This window comes from Panulirus ornatus, chromosome 7 (assembly GCF_036320965.1).
Source record: "Panulirus ornatus isolate Po-2019 chromosome 7, ASM3632096v1, whole genome shotgun sequence".
NCBI lineage: Eukaryota > Metazoa > Arthropoda > Malacostraca > Decapoda > Palinuridae > Panulirus > Panulirus ornatus.
The window spans coordinates 50,744,082-50,763,987 of record NC_092230.1 but is presented as its reverse complement, the minus strand read 5'-3'; the positions used below and the strand labels follow the sequence as shown (position 1 = coordinate 50,763,987).

Below are 19,906 nucleotides of genomic sequence, written 5' to 3'. Positions count from 1 at the left end.
TGCAGGATATATTAGTCATGATTAATGATCAACCAAGGATTATGTTCACCTTATACATGATCTTACTGTTACGTGCAGGATATATTACTTATGATTAATGATCAACCAAGGATTATGTTCACCTTATACATGATCTTACTGTTACGTGCAGGATATATTACTTATGATTAATGATCAACCAAGGATTATGTTCACCTTATACATGATCTTACTATGTTACATGCAGGTTATATTAGTCATGATTAATAACTTGATGTTAATTGATAATCACTAGTGATTAACATAAATGATGATTATTATTACTTTGAATTTTATGATGAATTTTGTTATTATTGTGGGTGGGTGGGGGGGCCCCCACATGAGGAGGTAATGTATTTAGAAGAAATAATTTGTGTAGAAATATTATTCATAATATTCACAATTGTCTGGAATGCTTTAATAATCTTAGCAAAATGTTATTAGATCAGTAATATTATTATTGTATATAAATTTGAATTATAATTTGTTGATAATTTTTCTAACGGAGAAAAATGATGGTAGAGTGAGAAATGTTTTAGGTAGTATATTATCTTGTTAGGTTACGTATTTATCTTGTTTTAAGGTTATGATAAAGAAGATGTTTGACCTGCAGCAGGTGGTGTAGGTGGTGGTGGTGTAGGTGGTGGTGGAGTCGGTCAGTGTGAGTGAGTCAGCAGCAGAAGGAGGGCCAACCCAGCCAGCCAGCAGCCACCTTGATTGATCCTCGTCATCGTCGTGGTAACCAACAGGTAACACCAGCATTACTACATGTAATACCTTCATGTTGAGTGACTCACACTACATAATGGTGATGACCACACTACTACATAATGATGATGACCACACCACTACATGATGATCATGACCACACCACTACATAATGATGATGACCACACCATTACATGATGATGATAACCACACCACTACATCATCATGATGATGACCACAACACTACATCATGATGATGATGATGACCACACTACTACATGATGATGATCACCACACCACTACATGATGATGACCACACCACTACATCATGATGATGACCACACTACTACATGATGATGATGACCACACCACTACATGATGATGACCACACCACTACATCATGATGGACCACACTACTACATGATGATGATGATGACCACACCACTACATAATGGTGATAACCACACCACTACATCATGATGATGACCACACTACTACATGATGATGATCACCACACCACTACATGATGATGACCACACCACTACATCATGATGGACCACACTACTACATGATGATGATGACCACACCACTACATAATGTGATGACCACACTACTACATCATGATGATGACCACACTACTACATGATGATGATCACCACACCACTACATGATGATGACCACACCACTACATCATGATGGACCACACTACTACATGATGATGATGACCACACCACTACATAATGTGATGACCACACTACTACATCATGATGATGACCACACTACTACATGATGATGATCACCACACCACTACATGATGATGACCACACCACTACATCATGATGGACCACACTACTACATGATGATGATGACCACACCACTACATGATGATGACCACACCACTACATCATGATGATGACCACACTACTACATGATGATGATCACCACACCACTACATGATGATGACCACACCACTACATCATGATGGACCACACTACTACATGATGATGATGACCACACCACTACATAATGTGATGACCACACTACTACATCATGATGATGACCACACTACTACATGATGATGATCACCACACCACTACATGATGATGACCACACCACTACATCATGATGGACCACACTACTACATGATGATGATGACCACACCACTACATAATGTGATGACCACACTACTACATCATGATGATGACTGCACCACTACATGATGATGACCACACCACTACATGATGATCATGACCACAACACAACATAATGATGATGAATGACCACACTACTACATGATGATGATGACCACACCACTACATAATGATGATGACCACACTACTACATGATGATGATGACCGCACCACTACATGATGACCACATCACTACGTGATGATGATGACCACAACACAACATAATGATGATGACCGCACCACTACATGATGATGACCACCCTTCTACATAATAATGATGACCACACTATATGACCCTCACATGTCATCTTCACATTTATCAACACAAATATTATATCAGGAAATATATTACTACAATAATAATTACAACTTATCTCTATGTTATTTTTCTCAGCTTATTTCCGAATGGATTCATTGGTTATTATGGATTTGTCAAAATTATAAATGATAATTGAACAGTTTATTGATTATTGTTTATTAGTTATGTGATGATGAAAGGTAGTACGGTGTTAACATTTCTGGAAATTTATATTATTATATAAAAGGATATTATGACCTGTAACTAAGACAATTATTAAATAGTAAGACAAATGTGGCCTAACCTACTATTGTAGCCAGAAATATAGCCACATTTAACTGCTAGGGATGGTATAGGCCTGGCTGTGTTGTCTGTTTGTTGATATACGGCACCATATTGACTTCGCATTTTCATGAGCGTAATATATATTATAAGGACTTTTAACAATAAGATAAATCTTGGTTGCTTGAGAGGTTGGCCCAGGATTATTACATCTATGATATTCCACAAACGTATTACTTACTTTTACATTAATTAACCCCATATCTATCTATCTATCTATATATATATATATATATATATATATATATATATATATATATATATATATAAACATATATTTTTTTTTTTTTTTGCTTTGTCGCTGTCTCCCGCGTTTGCGAGGTAGCGCAAGGAAACAGACGATAGAAATGGCCCAACCCACCGCCATACACATGTATATACATACGTCCAAACACGCAAATATACTTACCTACACAGCTTTCAATGGTTTACCCCAGACGCTTCACATGCCTTGATTCAATCCACTGACAGCACGTCAACCCCGGTATACCACATCGCTCCAATTCACTCTATTCCTTGCCCTCCTTTCACCCTCCTGCATGTTCAGGCCCCGATCACACAAAATCTTTTTCACTCCATCTTTCCACCTCCAATTTGGTCTCCCTCTTCTCCTCGTTCCCTCCACCTCCGACACATATATCCTCTTGGTCAATCTTTCCTCACTCATTCTCTCCATGTGCCCAAACCATTTCAAAACACCCTCTTCTGCTCTCTCAACCACGCTCTTTTTATTTCCACACATCTCTCTTACCCTTACGTTACTTACTTGATCAAACCACCTCACACCACACATTGTCCTCAAACATCTCATTTCCAGCACATCCATCCTCCTGCGCACAACTCTATCCATAGCCCACGCCTCGCAACCATACAACATTGTTGGAACCACTATTCCTTCAAACATACGTATTTTTGCTTTCTGAGATAATGTTCTCGACTTCCACACATTCTTCAAGGCTCCCAGAATTTTTGCCCCCTCCCCCACCCTATGATCCACTTCTGCTTCCATGGTTCCATCCGCTGCCAGATCCACTCCCAGATATCTAAAACACTTCACTTCCTCCAGTTTTTCTCCATTCAAACTCACCTCCCAGTTGACTTGACCCTCAACCCTACTGTACCTAATAACCTTGCTCTTATTCACATTTACTCTTAACTTTCTTCTTTCACACACTTTACCAAACTCAGTCACCAGCTTCTTCAGTTTCTCACATGAATCAGCCACCAGCGCTGTATCATCAGCGAACAACAACTGACTCACTTCCCAAGCTCTCTCATCCCCAACAGACTTCATACTTGCCCCTCTTTCCAAAACTCTTGCATTCACCTCCCTAACAACCCCATCCATAAACAAATTAAACACCCATGGAGACATCACACACCCCTGCCGCAAACCTACATTCACTGAGAACCAATCACTTTCCTCTCTTCCTACACATACACATGCCTTACATCCTCGATAAAAAGTTTTCACTGCTTCTAACAACTTGCCTCCCACACCATATATTCTTAATACCTTCCACAGAGCATCTCTATCATATGCCTTCTCCAGATCCATAAATGCTACATACAAATCCATTTGCTTTTCTAAGTATTTCTCACATATATTCTTCAAAGCAAACACCTGATCCACACATCCTCTACCACTTCTGAAACCACACTGCTCTTCCCCAATCTGATGCTCTGTACATGCCTTCACCCTCTCAATCAATACCCTCCCATATAATTTACCAGGAATACTCAACAAACTTATACCTCTGTAATTTATGCACTCACTCTTATCCCCTTTGCCTTTGTACAATGGCACTATGCACGCATTCCGCCAATCCTCAGGCACCTCACCATGAGTCATACATACATTAAATAACCTTACCAACCAGTCAACAATACGGTCACCCCCTTTTTTAATAAATTCCATATATATATATATTATTTTTTTTTTTATTATACTTTGTCGCTGTCTCCCGCGTTTGCGAGGTAGCGCAAGGAAACAGATGAAAGAAATGGCCCAACCCCCCCATACACATGTATATACATACGTCCACACACGCAAATATACACACCTACACAGCTTTCCATGGTTTACCCCAGACGCTTCACATGCCTTGATTCAATCCACTGACAGCACATCAACCACGGTATACCACATCGCTCCAATTTACTCTATTCCTTGCCCTCCTTTCACCCTCCTGCATGTTCAGGCCCCGATCACACAAAATCTTTTTCACTCCATCTTTCCACCTCCAATTTGGTCTCCCTCTTCTCCTCGTTCCCTCCACCTCCGACACATATATCCTCTTGGTCAATCTTTCCTCACTCATTCTCTCCATGTGCCCAAACCACTTCAAAACACCCTCTTCTGCTCTCTCAACCACGCTCTTTTTATTTCCACACATCTCTCTCACCCTTACGTTACTCACTCGATCAAACCACCTCACACCACACATTGTCCTCAAACATCTCATTTCCAGCACATCCATCCTCCTGCGCACAACTCTATCCATAGCCCACGCCTCGCAACCATACAACATTGTTGGAACTACTATTCCTTCAAACATACCCATTTTTGCTTTCCGAGATAATGTTCTCGACTTCCACACATTCTTCAAGGCCCCCAGAATTTTCGCCCCCTCCCCCACCCTAGGATCCACTTCCGCTTCCATGGTTCCATCCGCTGCCAGATCCACTCCCAGATATCTAAAACATATATATATATATATTTTTTTTTTTTTTTTTTTTTATACTTTGTCGCTGTCTCCCGCGTTTGCGAGGTAGCGCAACGCGGGAGACAGCGACAAAGTATAAAAAAAAAAAAAAAAAAAAAATATATATATATATATGTTTTAGATATCTGGGAGTGGATCTGGCAGCGGATGGAACCATGGAAGCGGAAGTGGATCCTAGGGTGGGGGAGGGGGCGAAAATTCTGGGGGCCTTGAAGAATGTGTGGAAGTCGAGAACATTATCTCGGAAAGCAAAAATGGGTATGTTTGAAGGAATAGTAGTTATATATATATATATATATATATATATATATTCTTTCGTCTGTTTCCTTGCACTACCTCGCTAGCGCGGGAGACGGCGACAGGGCAAAGTGAATAAATAGATAATTATATATAGGGGAGAAAGAATACTTCCCACGTATTCCCTGCATGTCGTAGAAGGCGACTAAAAGGGAAGGGAGCGGGGGGCTGGAAATCCTCCCCTCTCATTTTTTTTTAAATTTTCCAAAAGAAGGAACAGAGAAGGGGGCCATATGAGGATATTCCCTCAAAGGCCCAGTCCTCTGTTCTTAACGCTACCTCGCTAATGCGGGAAATGGCGAATAGTATGAAAAAAAAAAAAAAAAATATATATATATATATATATATATATATATATAATCATAGTTGCAGCATTTAATATCTTTCATTACCAAAGATAGTATGGATCGGTCTGGCTGCTGCAAATATTTATTTCAATACAACAAGCAGCAAAATTGATTTCGTTATGGAGTTAAGATTTTATAACCTCTCCAGAACAAATTGTTTGAGGATAGTAACTAGAGAACAGAAGAATTGATAAGAGAATGGTTACATGAAGTATAAAATTATGTTTTCTTATATAGCAGTAAATGTTGCTAGTGGGGAGGTCAGTGAAGCTCAGACAGAACTTGCACAAAGTTAGTGTAAAAGTAGTTAAAGCTATGTAGCTTGCAAACTACAGATGGCTAAGTTTGCTGAGTATTCCTGGGAAATTATATGGGAGGGTATTGATTGAGAGGGTGAAGGCATGTATAGAGTATCAGATTGGGGAAGAGCAGTGTGGTTTCAGAAGTGGTAGAGGATGTGTGGATCGGTGTTTGCTTTTTAAAAAATTTATGAGAGAAATATTTAGAAAAATAGGTGGATTTGTATGTGGCATTTATGGATCTGGAGAAGGCATATAGTAAAATTGATAGAGATGCTTTGTAGAAGGTATTAAGAGTATATGGTGTTTGAGGTAAGTTGCTTGAAGTAGTGAAAGTAAGGATGTAAGCTATGTGTATGATTAGGAGGAGAGGAAAGTGACTGGTTCCCATTGAATGTCAGTTTACGGCAGGGGGTGCGTGATGTCTCCATGATTGTTTAATTTATATATTGATGGGATGTTTAGGGAGGTGAATGCAAGAGTTTTGAAAAGAGGGGCAAGTATGTAGTCTGTTGTGGATGAGAGGGCTTGGGAAGTGAGTCAATTGTTGTTCGCTGCTGATACGTGAGAGTAAATGTGAATAAGAACAAGGTTATTAGGTTCAGTAGGGTTGAGGGGCAAGTTAGGAGGTAAGTTTGAATGGAGAAAAACTGGAGGAAGTGAAGTGTTTTACATATCTGGGAGTTGATTTCACAGTGAATAGAACCATGGAAGCGGAAGTGAGTCACAAGGGTGGGAAGGGGTGAAGATTCTGGGGGTGTTGAAAAGTGTGAGGAAAGAGAACATTATGGGTATGTTTGAAGGAATAGTGGTTCCAACGATGTTTTCTGGTTGTGAGGCATGGGCTATAGGTAGGTTTGTACAGAGGAGGTGATGTGTTTGAAATGAGATGTTTGAGGACAATATGTGGTGTGAGGTGGTTTGATTAAGTAATGAAAGGGTAAGAGAGATGTGTGGTGATAATAAGAGGGTGTATTGAAATGCTTTGGTCACATGGAGAGAATGAGTGAGAAAAGATTGACAAAGAAGATATATGTCAGAGGTTGAGGGAACAAGAAGCGGGAGACCAGATTGGAGGTGGAAGGATGGAGTGAAAAAGATTTTGAGCAATTGGGGTCTGAACATACAGGAGGGTGAAAGGTGTGCAAGGAATAGAGTGAATTGGAACAATGTGGTTTACTGGGGTCAGTGTGCTGTAAATGGACTGAACCAGGGCATGTGAAACGTCTTGGTTAAACCATGGAAAGTTGTGTGGGGTCTTGATGTTGATAGGGAGCTGTGGTTGACTTACCTTACCCTACTGGTTGTTGACTTCCCTAACTTCCTTGTAGTTGACTTCCCTTACTTTTCTGGTTGTTGACTTCCTTAACCTTCCTGGTTGATAACTTACCTAACCCTCCTGGTTGATGACAGCTAGCCTTCCTGGTTGATGACTTACGTAGCCTTCCTGGTTGATGACTTACCTAACCCTCCTGGTTGATGACTTAACTAACCTTCCTGGTTGATGACTTACCTAACCCTCCTGGTTGATGACTTAACTAACCTTCCTGGTTGATGACTTAACTAACCTTCCTGGTTGTTGACTTGCCTAACCTTCCCAGTTGATGACTTAACTAACCTTCCTGGTTGATGACTTGCCTACCCTTCCTGGTTGTTGACTTGCCTACCCTTCCTGGTTGATGACTCAGCTAACCTTCCTGGTTGTTGAACTTACCCAACCTTCCTGGTTGTTGACTTACCTGACCTTCCTGGTAGTTGACTTGCCTAACTTTCCTGGTTGTTGACTTCCCTAACCTTCCTGGTTGTTGACTTACCTAACCTCCCTGGTTGTTAACTTATCTTCCTGGTTGTTGACTTACCTAACCTTCTTGTTGACTTACCTAACCTTCCTGTTGACTTACCTAACCTTCCTGTTTGTGGATATACTTAACTTTCCTGGTTATTGACTTACCTAACCTTCCTGGTTGTTGAGTTACCTAACCTACCTGGATGTTGACTAGGCAAACCTTTCTAGTTTTTAAGATTTGATATTTGATATTATAATCAAAACTTGAAATACTCATGATTAAGCATCATGTCAACTGCTGACAAACGTCAACAAACTTGACAGACCAAACAGCTCTCCATGTTAAGGCTAAGTCTCCCCATAAGCAACCATCTGATACTACATCAGTTTTAGTATATTTTTACCATAAATTTTAGCTGATAAGAAAGGGTAATTGAGGTTTTCATAACTTGCTGATGTCTTTTTTACAAGTTTATCTGGTTTTTATAAACATCAAGTATTCATAATTCTCAAGTATTGCTTTATTTAAGACAGCATATTGCTGTTTGCAATATGAAGCATCAGAGTGCACTGCAGAGCTTTTGTTTTAATCTCTAAACAGTACACTGCATAAAAAAACCAAATCTTTCGATGTGCGAAGCAAATTTTTGATGCATAACTGAACTGGAGATTTACCAAAAATCTTACCTAACTTTTCTTAGTAGCTGAGATTTACTATACAATGCAGTGTTATAATGGAAAAAACATGAACAGTATTATTGTCTATTCTTTCTGACTTGTGACAAGAATCTGCACTGCACTTAACATTTTTGCCCCATAAGTAAACATGCTGGGTCCTGAAAAGTGTCCATTATCCACTAGAAAATAAAAGTAACAAAGAAACCATTTTTCTATTACCATTTGAACATTAAAAATGGTTGTATTTGCTATATCTATTAATGATAGTCCTTAATCACATAAATATATTTTTTCCTGCTTGACTGCCATTTCCCATGTTAGTGATATAACACAAGGAACATAAGAAGAAAGATTGCATCCATGTACATCCATTATTTAGCCGTCATGTGTAATGCACCAAACCACAGTTACCTTTCCACAGCCAGGCCTCACAGACTTTTCCATGGTTTACTCTGGATGCTTCCCATGCCCTTGCTTAGTCCATTGACAGCACGTGGACCCATGTATGCTACACCATTCTGGTTCACTTTATCCCATGCACACCTTTCACCTTCCTCCATATTTGGGACCCAGTCACTTAATATCTTGTTCTTTCCATCCTTCCATCTCCAATTTGGTCTCCCTATTCTTCTTGTTCTCTCCACTTTTGACGCAGATATCCTCTTTGTTATCTGTCCTCAGTCATTCTGTCCATATGACCAAACCATTTCTGTACACCTTCAGCTTAGCGAGATAGCACCAGGAAACAGACGAGGAAAGACACACCCACTCACATACACAGTCCTCTATTTTTAACGCTACATTGCTAACACAGGAAATTGCAAATATGTATGAAGATATATATATTTGTAGGGTTGTGCAAAGGAGTGTGGATGTGTTGGAACTCAAAATGTTTGAGGACAATATGTGGTGTGAGGTGGTTTGATCGAGTATGCAGTGAATGGGTAAGAGAGATGTTTGGTAATAAAAAGAGAGTGGTTGAAAGAGCAGAAGAGGGTGTGTTGAAATGGTTTGGATGCATGGAGAGAATGAGTGAGGAGAGATTGACAGGGAGGATATATGTGTCATAGGTGGAGGGAACAAGAAGTGGGAAACCAAATTGGAGTTGGAAGGATTGAGTGAAAAATATTTTGAGCAGTGGGGGCCTGAAGTTACAGGAGGGTGAAAGGCTTGCAAGGAACAGAGTGAATTAGAATGATGTGGTATACCAGGGTTGACGTGCTATCAGTAGATTGAACCAGGGCATGTGAAGCATCTGGGGTAAACCATGGAAAGGACTGTGGGGCCTGGATGTGGGAAGGGAGCTGTGCATTACACATGATAGTAAGATACTGAGTGTGAACAAATATGACCTTTTTTGTCTCGTCCTGTCACTACCTCGCTGGAGGGGGGAGGGGATGCTATTTCATGTGGGGGGGGGGGTGACTGGAATGGATGAAGGCAGCAAGTATGAATATGTACATATGTATATATATGTATGTATACATTGAAATGTGCTGAGAGGTGCAACTGGAGGGATGTCTGATCATTATCTTGTGGAGGCTAAGGTGAAGATTAGTATGGGTTTTCAGAAAAGAGGAGTGAATGTTGGGGTGAAGAAGGTGGTGAGAGTAAGTGAGCTTGGGAAGGAGACCTGTGTGGGGAAGTACCAGGAGAGACTGTGTACAGAATGAAAAAAGGTGAGAACAATGGAAGTAAGGGGAGTGGGGGAGGAATGGGATGTATTTAGGGAATCAGTGATGGATTGCGCAAAAGATGCTTGTGGCATGAGAAGAGTGGGAGGTGGGCTGTTTAGAAAGGGTAGTGAGTGGTGGGATGAAGAAGTAAGAGTATTAGTGAAAGAGAAGAGAGAGGCATTTGGACGATTTTTGCAGGGAAAAAATGCAATTGAGTGGGAGAAGTATAAAAGAAAGAGACAGGAGGTCAAGAGAAAGGTGCAAGAGGTGAAAAAAAGGGCAAATGAGAGTTGGGGTGAGAGACTATCAGTAAATTTTAGGGAGAATAAAAAAATGTTCTGGAAGGAGGTAAATAGGGTGCGTAAGACAAGGGAGCAAATGGGAACTTCAGTGAAGGGCGTAAATGGGGAGGTGATAACAAGTAGCGGTGATGTGAGAAGGAGATGGAATGAGTATTTTGAAGGTTTGTTGAATGTGTCTGATGACAGAGTGGCAGATATAGGGTGTTTTGGTCGAGGTGGTGTGCAAAGTGAGAGGGTTAGGGAAAATGATTTGGTAAACAGAGAAGAGGTAGTAAAAGCTTTGCGGAAGATGAAAGCCGGCAAGGCAGCAGGTTTGGATGGCATTGCAGTGGAATTTATTAAGAAAGGGGGTGACTGTATTGTTGACTGGTTGGTAAGGTTATTTAATGTATGTATGACTCATGGTGAGGTGCCTGTGGATTGGCGGAATGCGTGCATAGTGCCATTGTACAAAGGCAAAGGGGATAAGAGTGAGTGCTCAAATTACAGAGGTATAAGTTTGTTGAGTATTCCTGGTAAATTATATGGGAGGGTATTGATTGAGAGGGTGAAGGCATGTACAGAGCATCAGATTGGGGAAGAGCAGTGTGGTTTCAGAAGTGGTAGAGGATGTGTGGATCAGGTGTTTGCTTTGAAGAATGTATGTGAGAAATACTTAGAAAAGCAAATGGATTTGTATGTAGCATTTATGGATCTGGAGAAGGCATATGATAGAGTTGATAGAGATGCTCTGTGGAAGGTATTAAGATTATATGGTGTGGGAGGCAAGTTGTTAGAAGCAGTGAAAAGTTTTTATCGAGGATGTAAGGCATGTGTACGTGTAGGAAGAGAGGAAAGTGATTGGTTCTCAGTGAATGTAGGTTTGCGGCAGGGGTGTGTGATGTCTCCATGGTTGTTTAATTTGTTTATGGATGGGGTTGTAAGGGAGGTAAATGCAAGAGTCCTGGAAAGAGGGGCAAGTATGAAGTCTGTTGGGGATGAGAGAGCTTGGGAAGTGAGTCAGTTGTTGTTCGCTGATGATACAGCGCTGGTGGCTGATTCATGTGAGAAACTGCAGAAGCTGGTGACTGAGTTTGGTAAAGTGTGTGGAAGAAGAAAGTTGAGAGTAAATGTGAATAAGAGCAAGGTTATTAGGTACAGTAGGGGTGAGGGTCAAGTCAATTGGGAGGTGAGTTTGAATGGAGAAAAACTGGAGGAAGTGAAGTGTTTTAGATATCTGGGAGTGGATCTGTCAGCGGATGGAACCATGGAAGCGGAAGTGGATCATAGGGTGGGGGAGGGGGCGAAAATTTTGGGAGCCTTGAAAAATGTGTGGAAGTCGAGAACATTATCTCGGAAAGCAAAAATGGGTATGTTTGAGGGAATAGTGGTTCCAACAATGTTGTATGGTTGCGAGGCGTGGGCTATGGATAGAGATGTGCGCAGGAGGATGGATGTGCTGGAAATGAGATGTTTGAGGACAATGTGTGGTGTGAGGTGGTTTGATCGAGTAAGTAACGTAAGGGTAAGAGAGAGGTGTGGAAATAAAAAGAGCGTGGTTGAGAGAGCAGAAGAGGGTGTTTTGAAATGGTTTGGGCACATGGAGAGAATGAGTGAGGAGAGATTGACCAAGAGGATATATGTGTCGGAGGTGGAGGGAACGAGGAGAAGAGGGAGACCAAATTGGAGGTGGAAAGATGGAGTGAAAAAGATTTTGTGTGATCGGGGCCTGAACATGCAGGAGGGTGAAAGGAGGGCAAGAAATAGAGTGAATTGGAGTCATGTGGTATACAGGGGTTGACGTGCTGTCAGTGGATTGAAGCAAGGCATGTGAAGCGTCTGGGGTAAACCATGGAAAGCTGTGTAGGTATGTATATTTGCGTGTGTGGACGTGTGTATGTACATGTGTATGGGGGGGGGGGTTGGGCCATTTCTTTCGTCTGTTTCCTTGCGCTACCTCGCAAACGCGGGAGACAGCGACAAAGTATAAAAAAAAAAAAAAAAAAAAATGTGCATGTATGGGCGTTTATGTATATACATGTGTATGTGAGTGGGTTGGGCCATTCCTCATCTGTTTCCATGTGCTTCCTCGCTGACACTGGAGATGGCAGTAAAGTATAATGAAAAATGAAAAAAAATCTCAGAGGCTCAGATTGGGGTGTCTGTGTGTGGATGTAACCAAGATAAAAAAAAAAAAAGGAGAGATAGATAGCATGTTTGAGAAAAGGAACCTGAATGTTTTGGCTTCAAGTGAAATGAAGCTCAAGAGTAAAGGGGAAGAGTGGTTTGGGAATGTCTTTGGAGTAAAGTCAGGGGTTGGTGAGAGGACAAGAGCAAAGGAAGGAGCAGCACTACTCCTGAAGCAAGAGTTGTGGGAGTATGTGATAGAGTAAGAAAGTAAAGTCTTGATTGATATGGGTAAAACTGAAAGTGGATGGAGAGAAATGGGTGATTATTGGTGCCTAAGTACCTGGTCATGAAAACAATGATCATGAGAGGTAAGTGTTTTGGGAGCAGCTGAGTGAGTGTGTTAGCAGCTTTGATGCATGAGACCGAGTTATAGTGATGGGTGATTTGAATGCAAAGGTGAGTAATGTAGCAGTTGAGGGCATAATTGGTTTACATGGGGTGTTCCTTGTTGTAAATGGAAATGGTGAAGAGCTTGTAGATTTGTGTGATGAAAAAGAACAGGTGATTGGGCATACCTGGTTTAAAAAGAGAGATATACATAAGTATATGTATGTAAGTGGGAGAGATGGCCAGAGGGCGTTATTGGATTATGTGGGAGGCGCAACTGGAGGGATGTCTGATCATAATCTTGTGGAGGCGTAGATGAAGATTTGTAGAGGTTTTCAGAAAAGAAGAGAGAATGTTGGGGTGAAGAGAATGGTGCGAGTAAGTAAGCTTCGAAAGGAGACTGTGTGAGGAAGTACCAGGAGAGATTGAGTGCAGATTGGCAAAACATGAGAATAAATGATGTAAGGGGAGTGGGGAAAGAATGGGATGTATTTAGGGAAGCAATGATGACTTGTGTAAAAGATGCTTGTGGCATGAGGAAGGTGGAAGCTGGTCAGATGAGAAAAGGTGGTGACCGGTGGGATGAAGAAAAGAGGGGTTGATTGTGTTGTTGATTGGTTAGTAAGGATATTCAGTGTATGTATGATTCATGGTGAAGTGCCTGAGGATTGGCAGAATGCACCAATAGTGCCATTGTACAAAGGCAAAGGGGATAAAGGTGAGTGTTCAAATTACAGATGTATAAGTTTGTTGAGTATTCCTTGGAAATTTAAGGTAGGGTATTGATTGAGAGGGTAAAGGAATGTGCAGATCATCATATATGTATATATATATATATATATATATATATATATATATATATATATATATATATATATATATATATATATATATATATATTTTCACTGCTTCTAACAACTTTCCTCCCACACCATATATTCTTAATACCTTCCACAGAGCATCTCTATCAACTCTATCATATGCCTTCTCCAGATCCATAAATGCTACATACAAATCCATTTGCTTTTCTAAGTATTTCTCACATACATTCTTCAAAGCAAACACCTGATCCACACATCCTCTACCACTTCTGAAACCACACTGCTCTTCCCCAATCTGATGCTCTGTACATGCCTTCACCCTCTCAATCAATACCCTCCCATATAATTTACCAGGAATACTCAACAAACTTATACCTCTGTAATTTGAGCACTCACTCTTATCCCCTTTGCCTTTGTACAATGGCACTATGCACGCATTCCGCCAATCCTCAGGCACCTCACCATGAGTCATACATACATTAAATAACCTTACCAACCAGTCAACAATACAGTCACCCCCTTTTTTAATAAATTCCACTGCAACACCATCCAAACCTGCTGCCTTGCCGGCTTTCATCTTCCGCAAAGCTTTCACTACCTCTTCTCTGTTTACCAAATCATTTTCCCTAACCCTCTCACTTTGCACACCACCTCGACCAAAACACCCTATATCTGCCACTCTATCATCAAACACATTCAACAAACCTTCAAAATACTCACTCCATCTCCTTTTCACATCACCACTACTTGTTATCACCTCCCCATTTGCGCCCTTCACTGAAGTTCCCATTTGCTCCCTTGTTTTTATCGAGGATGTAAGGCATGTGTACGTGTAGGAAGAGAGGAAAGTGATTGGTTCTCAGTGAATGTAGGTTTGCGGCAGGGGTGTGTGATGTCTCCATGGTTGTTTAATTTGTTTATGGATGGGGTTGTTAGGGAGGTAAATGCAAGAGTTTTGGAAAGAGGGGCAAGTATGAAGTCTGTTGGGGATGAGAGAGCTTGGGAAGTGAGTCAGTTGTTGTTCGCTGATGATACAGCGCTGGTGGCTGATTCATGTGAGAAACTGCAGAAGCTGGTGACTGAGTTTGGTAAAGTGTGTGGAAGAAGAAAGTTAAGAGTAAATGTGAATAAGAGCAAGGTTATTAGGTACAGTAGGGTTGAGGGCCAAGTCAATTGGGAGGTGAGTTTGAATGGAGAAAAACTGGAGGAAGTGAAGTGTTTTAGACATCTGGGAGTGGATCTGGCAGCGGATGGAACCATGGAAGCGGAAGTGGATCATAGGGTGGGGAAGGGGGCAAAAATTCTGGGGGCCTTGAAGAATGTGTGGAAGTCGAGAACATTATCTCGGAAAGCAAAAATGGGTATGTTTGAAGGAATAGTGGTTCCAACAATGTTGTGTGGTTGCGAGGCGTGGGCTATGGATAGAGTTGTGCGCAGGAGGATGGATGTGCTGGAAATGAGATGTTTAAGGACAATGTGTGGTGTGAGGTGGTTTGATCGAGTGAGTAATGTAAGGGTAAGAGAGATGTGTGGAAATAAAAAGAGCGTGGTTGAGAGAGCAGAAGAGGGTGTTTTGAAGTGGTTTGGGCACATGGAGAGAATGAGTGAGGAAAGATTGACCAAGAGGATATATGTGTCGGAGGTGGAGGGAACAAGGAGAAGAGGGAGACCAAATTGGAGGTGGAAAGATGGAGTGAAAAAGATTTTGTGTGATCGGGGCCTGAACATGCAGGAGGGTGAAAGGAGGGCAAGGAATAGAGTGAATTGGAGCAATGTGGTATACCGGGGTTGACGTGCTGTCAGTGGATTGAATCAAGGCATGTGAAGCGTCTGGGGTAAACCATGGAAAGCTGTGTAGCTATGTATATTTGCGTGTGTGGACGTATGTATATACATATGTATGGGGTGGGTTGGGCCATTTCTTTCGTCTGTTTCCTTGTGCTACCTCGCAAACGCAGGAGACAGCGACAAAGTATAATAAAAAAAAATATAATATATATATATATATATATATATTTTTTTTTTTTTTTGCTTTGTCGCTGTCTCCTGCGTTTGCTAGGTAGTGCAAAGAAAAAGATGAAAGAAATGGCCCAACCCACCCCCATACACATGTATATACATACGTCCACACACGCAAATATACATACCTACACAGCTTTCCATGGTTTACCCCAGACGCTTCACATGCCTTGATTCAATCCACTGACAGCACGTCAACCCCGGTATACCACATTGCTCCAATTCACTCTATTCCTTGCCCTCCTTTCACCCTCCTGCATGTTCAGGCCCCGATCACACAAAATCTTTTTCACTCCATCTTTCCACCTCCAATTTGGTCTCCCTCTTCTCCTTGTTCCCTCCACCTCCGACACATATATCCTCTTGGTCAATCTTTCCTCACTCATTCTCTCCATGTGCCCAAACCACTTCAAAACACCCTCTTCTGCTCTCTCAACCACGCTCTTTTTATTTCCACACATCTCTCTTACCCTTACGTTACTCACTCGATCAAACCACCTCACACCACACATTGTCCTCAAACATCTCATTTCCAGCACATCCATCCTCCTGCGCACAACTCTATCCATAGCCCACGCCTCGCAACCATACAACATTGTTGGAACCACTATTCCTTCAAACATACCCATTTTTGCTTTCCGAGATAATGTTCTCGACTTCCACACATTCTTCAAGGCTCCCAGGATTTTCGCCCCCTCCCCCACCCTATGATCCACTTCCGCTTCCATGGTTCCATCCGCTGCCAGATCCACTCCCAGATATCTAAAACACTTTACTTCCTCCAGTTTTGCTCCATTCAAACTTACCTCCCGATTGACTTGACCCTCAACCCTACTGTATCTAATAACCTTGCTCTTATTCACATTTAATCTTAACTTTTTTCTTTCACACACTTTACCAAACTCAGTCACCAGCTTCTGCAGTTTCTCATATGAATCAGCCACCAGCGCTGTATCATCAGCGAACAACAACTGACTCACTTCCCAAGCTCTCTCATCCCCAATAGACTTCATACTTGCCCCTCTTTCCAAAACTCTTGCATTTACCTCCCTAACAACCCCATCCATAAACAAATTAAACAACCATGGAGACATCACACACCCCTGCCGCAAACCTACATTCACTGAGAACCAATCCCTTTCCTCTCTTCCTACACATACACATGCCTTACATCCTCGATAAAAACTTTTCACTGCTTCTATCAACTTGCCTCCCACACCATATATTCTTAATACCTTCCACAAAGCATTTCTCTCAACTCTATTATATGCCTTCTCCAGATCCATAAATGCTACATACAAATCCATTTGCTTTTCTGAGTATTTCTCACATACATTCTTCAAAGCAAACACCTGATCCACACATCCTCTACCACTTCTGAAACCACACTGCTCTTCCCCAATCTGATGCTCTGTACATGCCTTCACCCTCTCAATCAATACCCTCCCATATAATTTACCAGGAATACTCAACAAACTTATACCTCTGTAATTTGAGCACTCACTCTTATCCCCTTTGCCTTTGTACAATGGCACTATGCACGCATATGTATGAAAAAAAAAAAAAATATATATATATATATATATATATATATATATATATATATATATATATATATATATATATATATATATATATATATATATTCTACGACACGTGAGGAGTGTATGGGAAGTATTCTTTCACCCCTATCCCCAGGGATAATATATATATATATATATATATATATATATATATATATATATATATATATATATATATATATATATATATACATATATATATATATATATATATATATATATATATATATATATATATATATATATATATATATATATATACATACATATACACACATACACACATATATATTTTTTTTTTTTTTTTTTATACTTTGTCGCTGTCTCCCGCGTTTGCGAGGTAGCGCAAGGAAACAGACGAAAGAAATGGCCCCCCCCCATACACATGTACATACACACGTCCACACACGCAAATATACATACCTACACAGCTTTCCATGGTTTACCCCAGACGCTTCACATGCCTTGATTCAATCCACTGACAGCACGTCAACCCCTGTATACCACATCGCTCCATTTCACTCTATTCCTTGCCCTCCTTTCACCCTCCTGTATGTTCAGGCCCCGATTACACAAAATCTTTTTCACTCCATCTTTCTACCTCCAATTTGGTCTCCCTCTTCTCCTCGTTCCCTCCACCTCCGACACATATATCCTCTTGGTCAATCTTTCCTCACTCATTCTCTCCATGTGCCCAAACCATTTCAAAACACCCTTTTCTGCTCTCTCAACCACGCTCTTTTTATTTCCACACATCTCTCTTACCCTTACGTTACTTACTCGATCAAACCACCTCACACCACACATTGTCCTCAAACATCTCATTTCCAGCACGTCCATCCTCCTGCGCACAACTCTATCCATAGCCCACGCCTCGCAACCATACAACATTGTTGGAACCACTATTCCTTCAAACATACCCATTTTTGCTTTCCGAGATAATGTTCTCGACTTCCACACATTTTTCAAGGCTCCCAAAATTTTCGCCCCCTCCCCCACCCTATGATCCACTTCCGCTTCCATGGTTCCATCCGCTGCCAGATCCACTCCCAGATATCTAAAACACTTCACTTCCTCCAGTTTTTCTCCATTCAAACTCACCTCCCAATTGACTTGACCCTCAACCCTACTGTACCTAATAACCTTGCTCTTATTCACATTTACTCTTAACTTCCTTATTCCACACACTTTACCAAACTCAGTCACCAGCTTCTGCAGTTTCTCACATGAATCAGCCACCAGCACTGTATCATCAGCGAACAACAACTGACTCACTTCCCAAGCTCTCTCATCCCCAACAGACTTCATACTTGCCCCTCTTTCCAGGACTCTTGCATTTACCTCCCTAACAACCCCATCCATAAACAAATTAAACAACCATGGAGACATCACACACCCCTGCCGCAAACCTACATTCACTGAGAACCAATCACTTTCCTCTCTTCCTACACGTACACATGCCTTACATCCTCGATAAAAACTTTTCACTGCTTCTAACAACTTGCCTCCCACACCATATATTCTTAATACCTTCCACAGAGCATCTCTATCAACTCTATCATATGCCTTCTCCAGATCCATAAATGCTACATACAAATCCATTTGCTTTTCTAAGTATTTCTCACATACATTCTTCAAAGCAAACACCTGATCCACACATCCTCTACCACTTCTGAAACCGCACTGCTCTTCCCCAATCTGATGCTCTGTACATGCCTTCACCCTCTCAATCAATACCCTCCCATATAATTTACCAGGAATACTCAACAAACTTATACCTCTGTAATTTGAGCACTCACTCTTTTCCCCTTTGCCTTTGTACAATGGCACTATGCACGCATTCCGCCAATCCTCAGGCACCTCACCATGAGTCATACATACATTAAATAACCTTACCAACCAGTCAACAATACAGTCACCCCCTTTTTTAATAAATTCCACTGCAATACCATCCAAACCTGCTGCCTTGCCGGCTTTCATCTTCCGCAAAGCTTTTACTACCTCTTCTCTGTTTACCAAATCATTTTCCCTAACCCTCTCACTTTGCACACCACCTCGACCAAAACACCCTATATCTGCCACTCTGTCATCAGACACATTCAACAAACCTTCAAAATACTCATTCCGTCTCCTTCTCACATCACCACTACTTGTTATATATATATATATATATATATATATATATATATATATATATATATATATATATATATATATATATGCTGTATGGTTGCGAGGCGTGGGCTATGGATAGAGATGTGCGCAGGAGGATGGATGTGCTGGAAATGAGATGTTTGAGGACAATGTGTGGTGTGAGGTG

General features: G+C 41.1%; 1 protein-coding gene across 1 annotated transcript in view; it reads left to right on the top strand.

The window, feature by feature from the left end:
* The first annotated feature begins 642 nt into the window (after window positions 1-642).
* Tbcb (tubulin-binding cofactor B) overlaps window positions 643-19,906 on the top strand; it is a 173,326-nt gene continuing 154,062 nt past the window's right edge. Inside the window, exon 1 of the mRNA XM_071663795.1 lies at window positions 643-767. The gene's annotated coding sequence lies outside the window, so the exon portion shown is untranslated. The remainder of the gene's footprint in view (window positions 768-19,906) is intronic.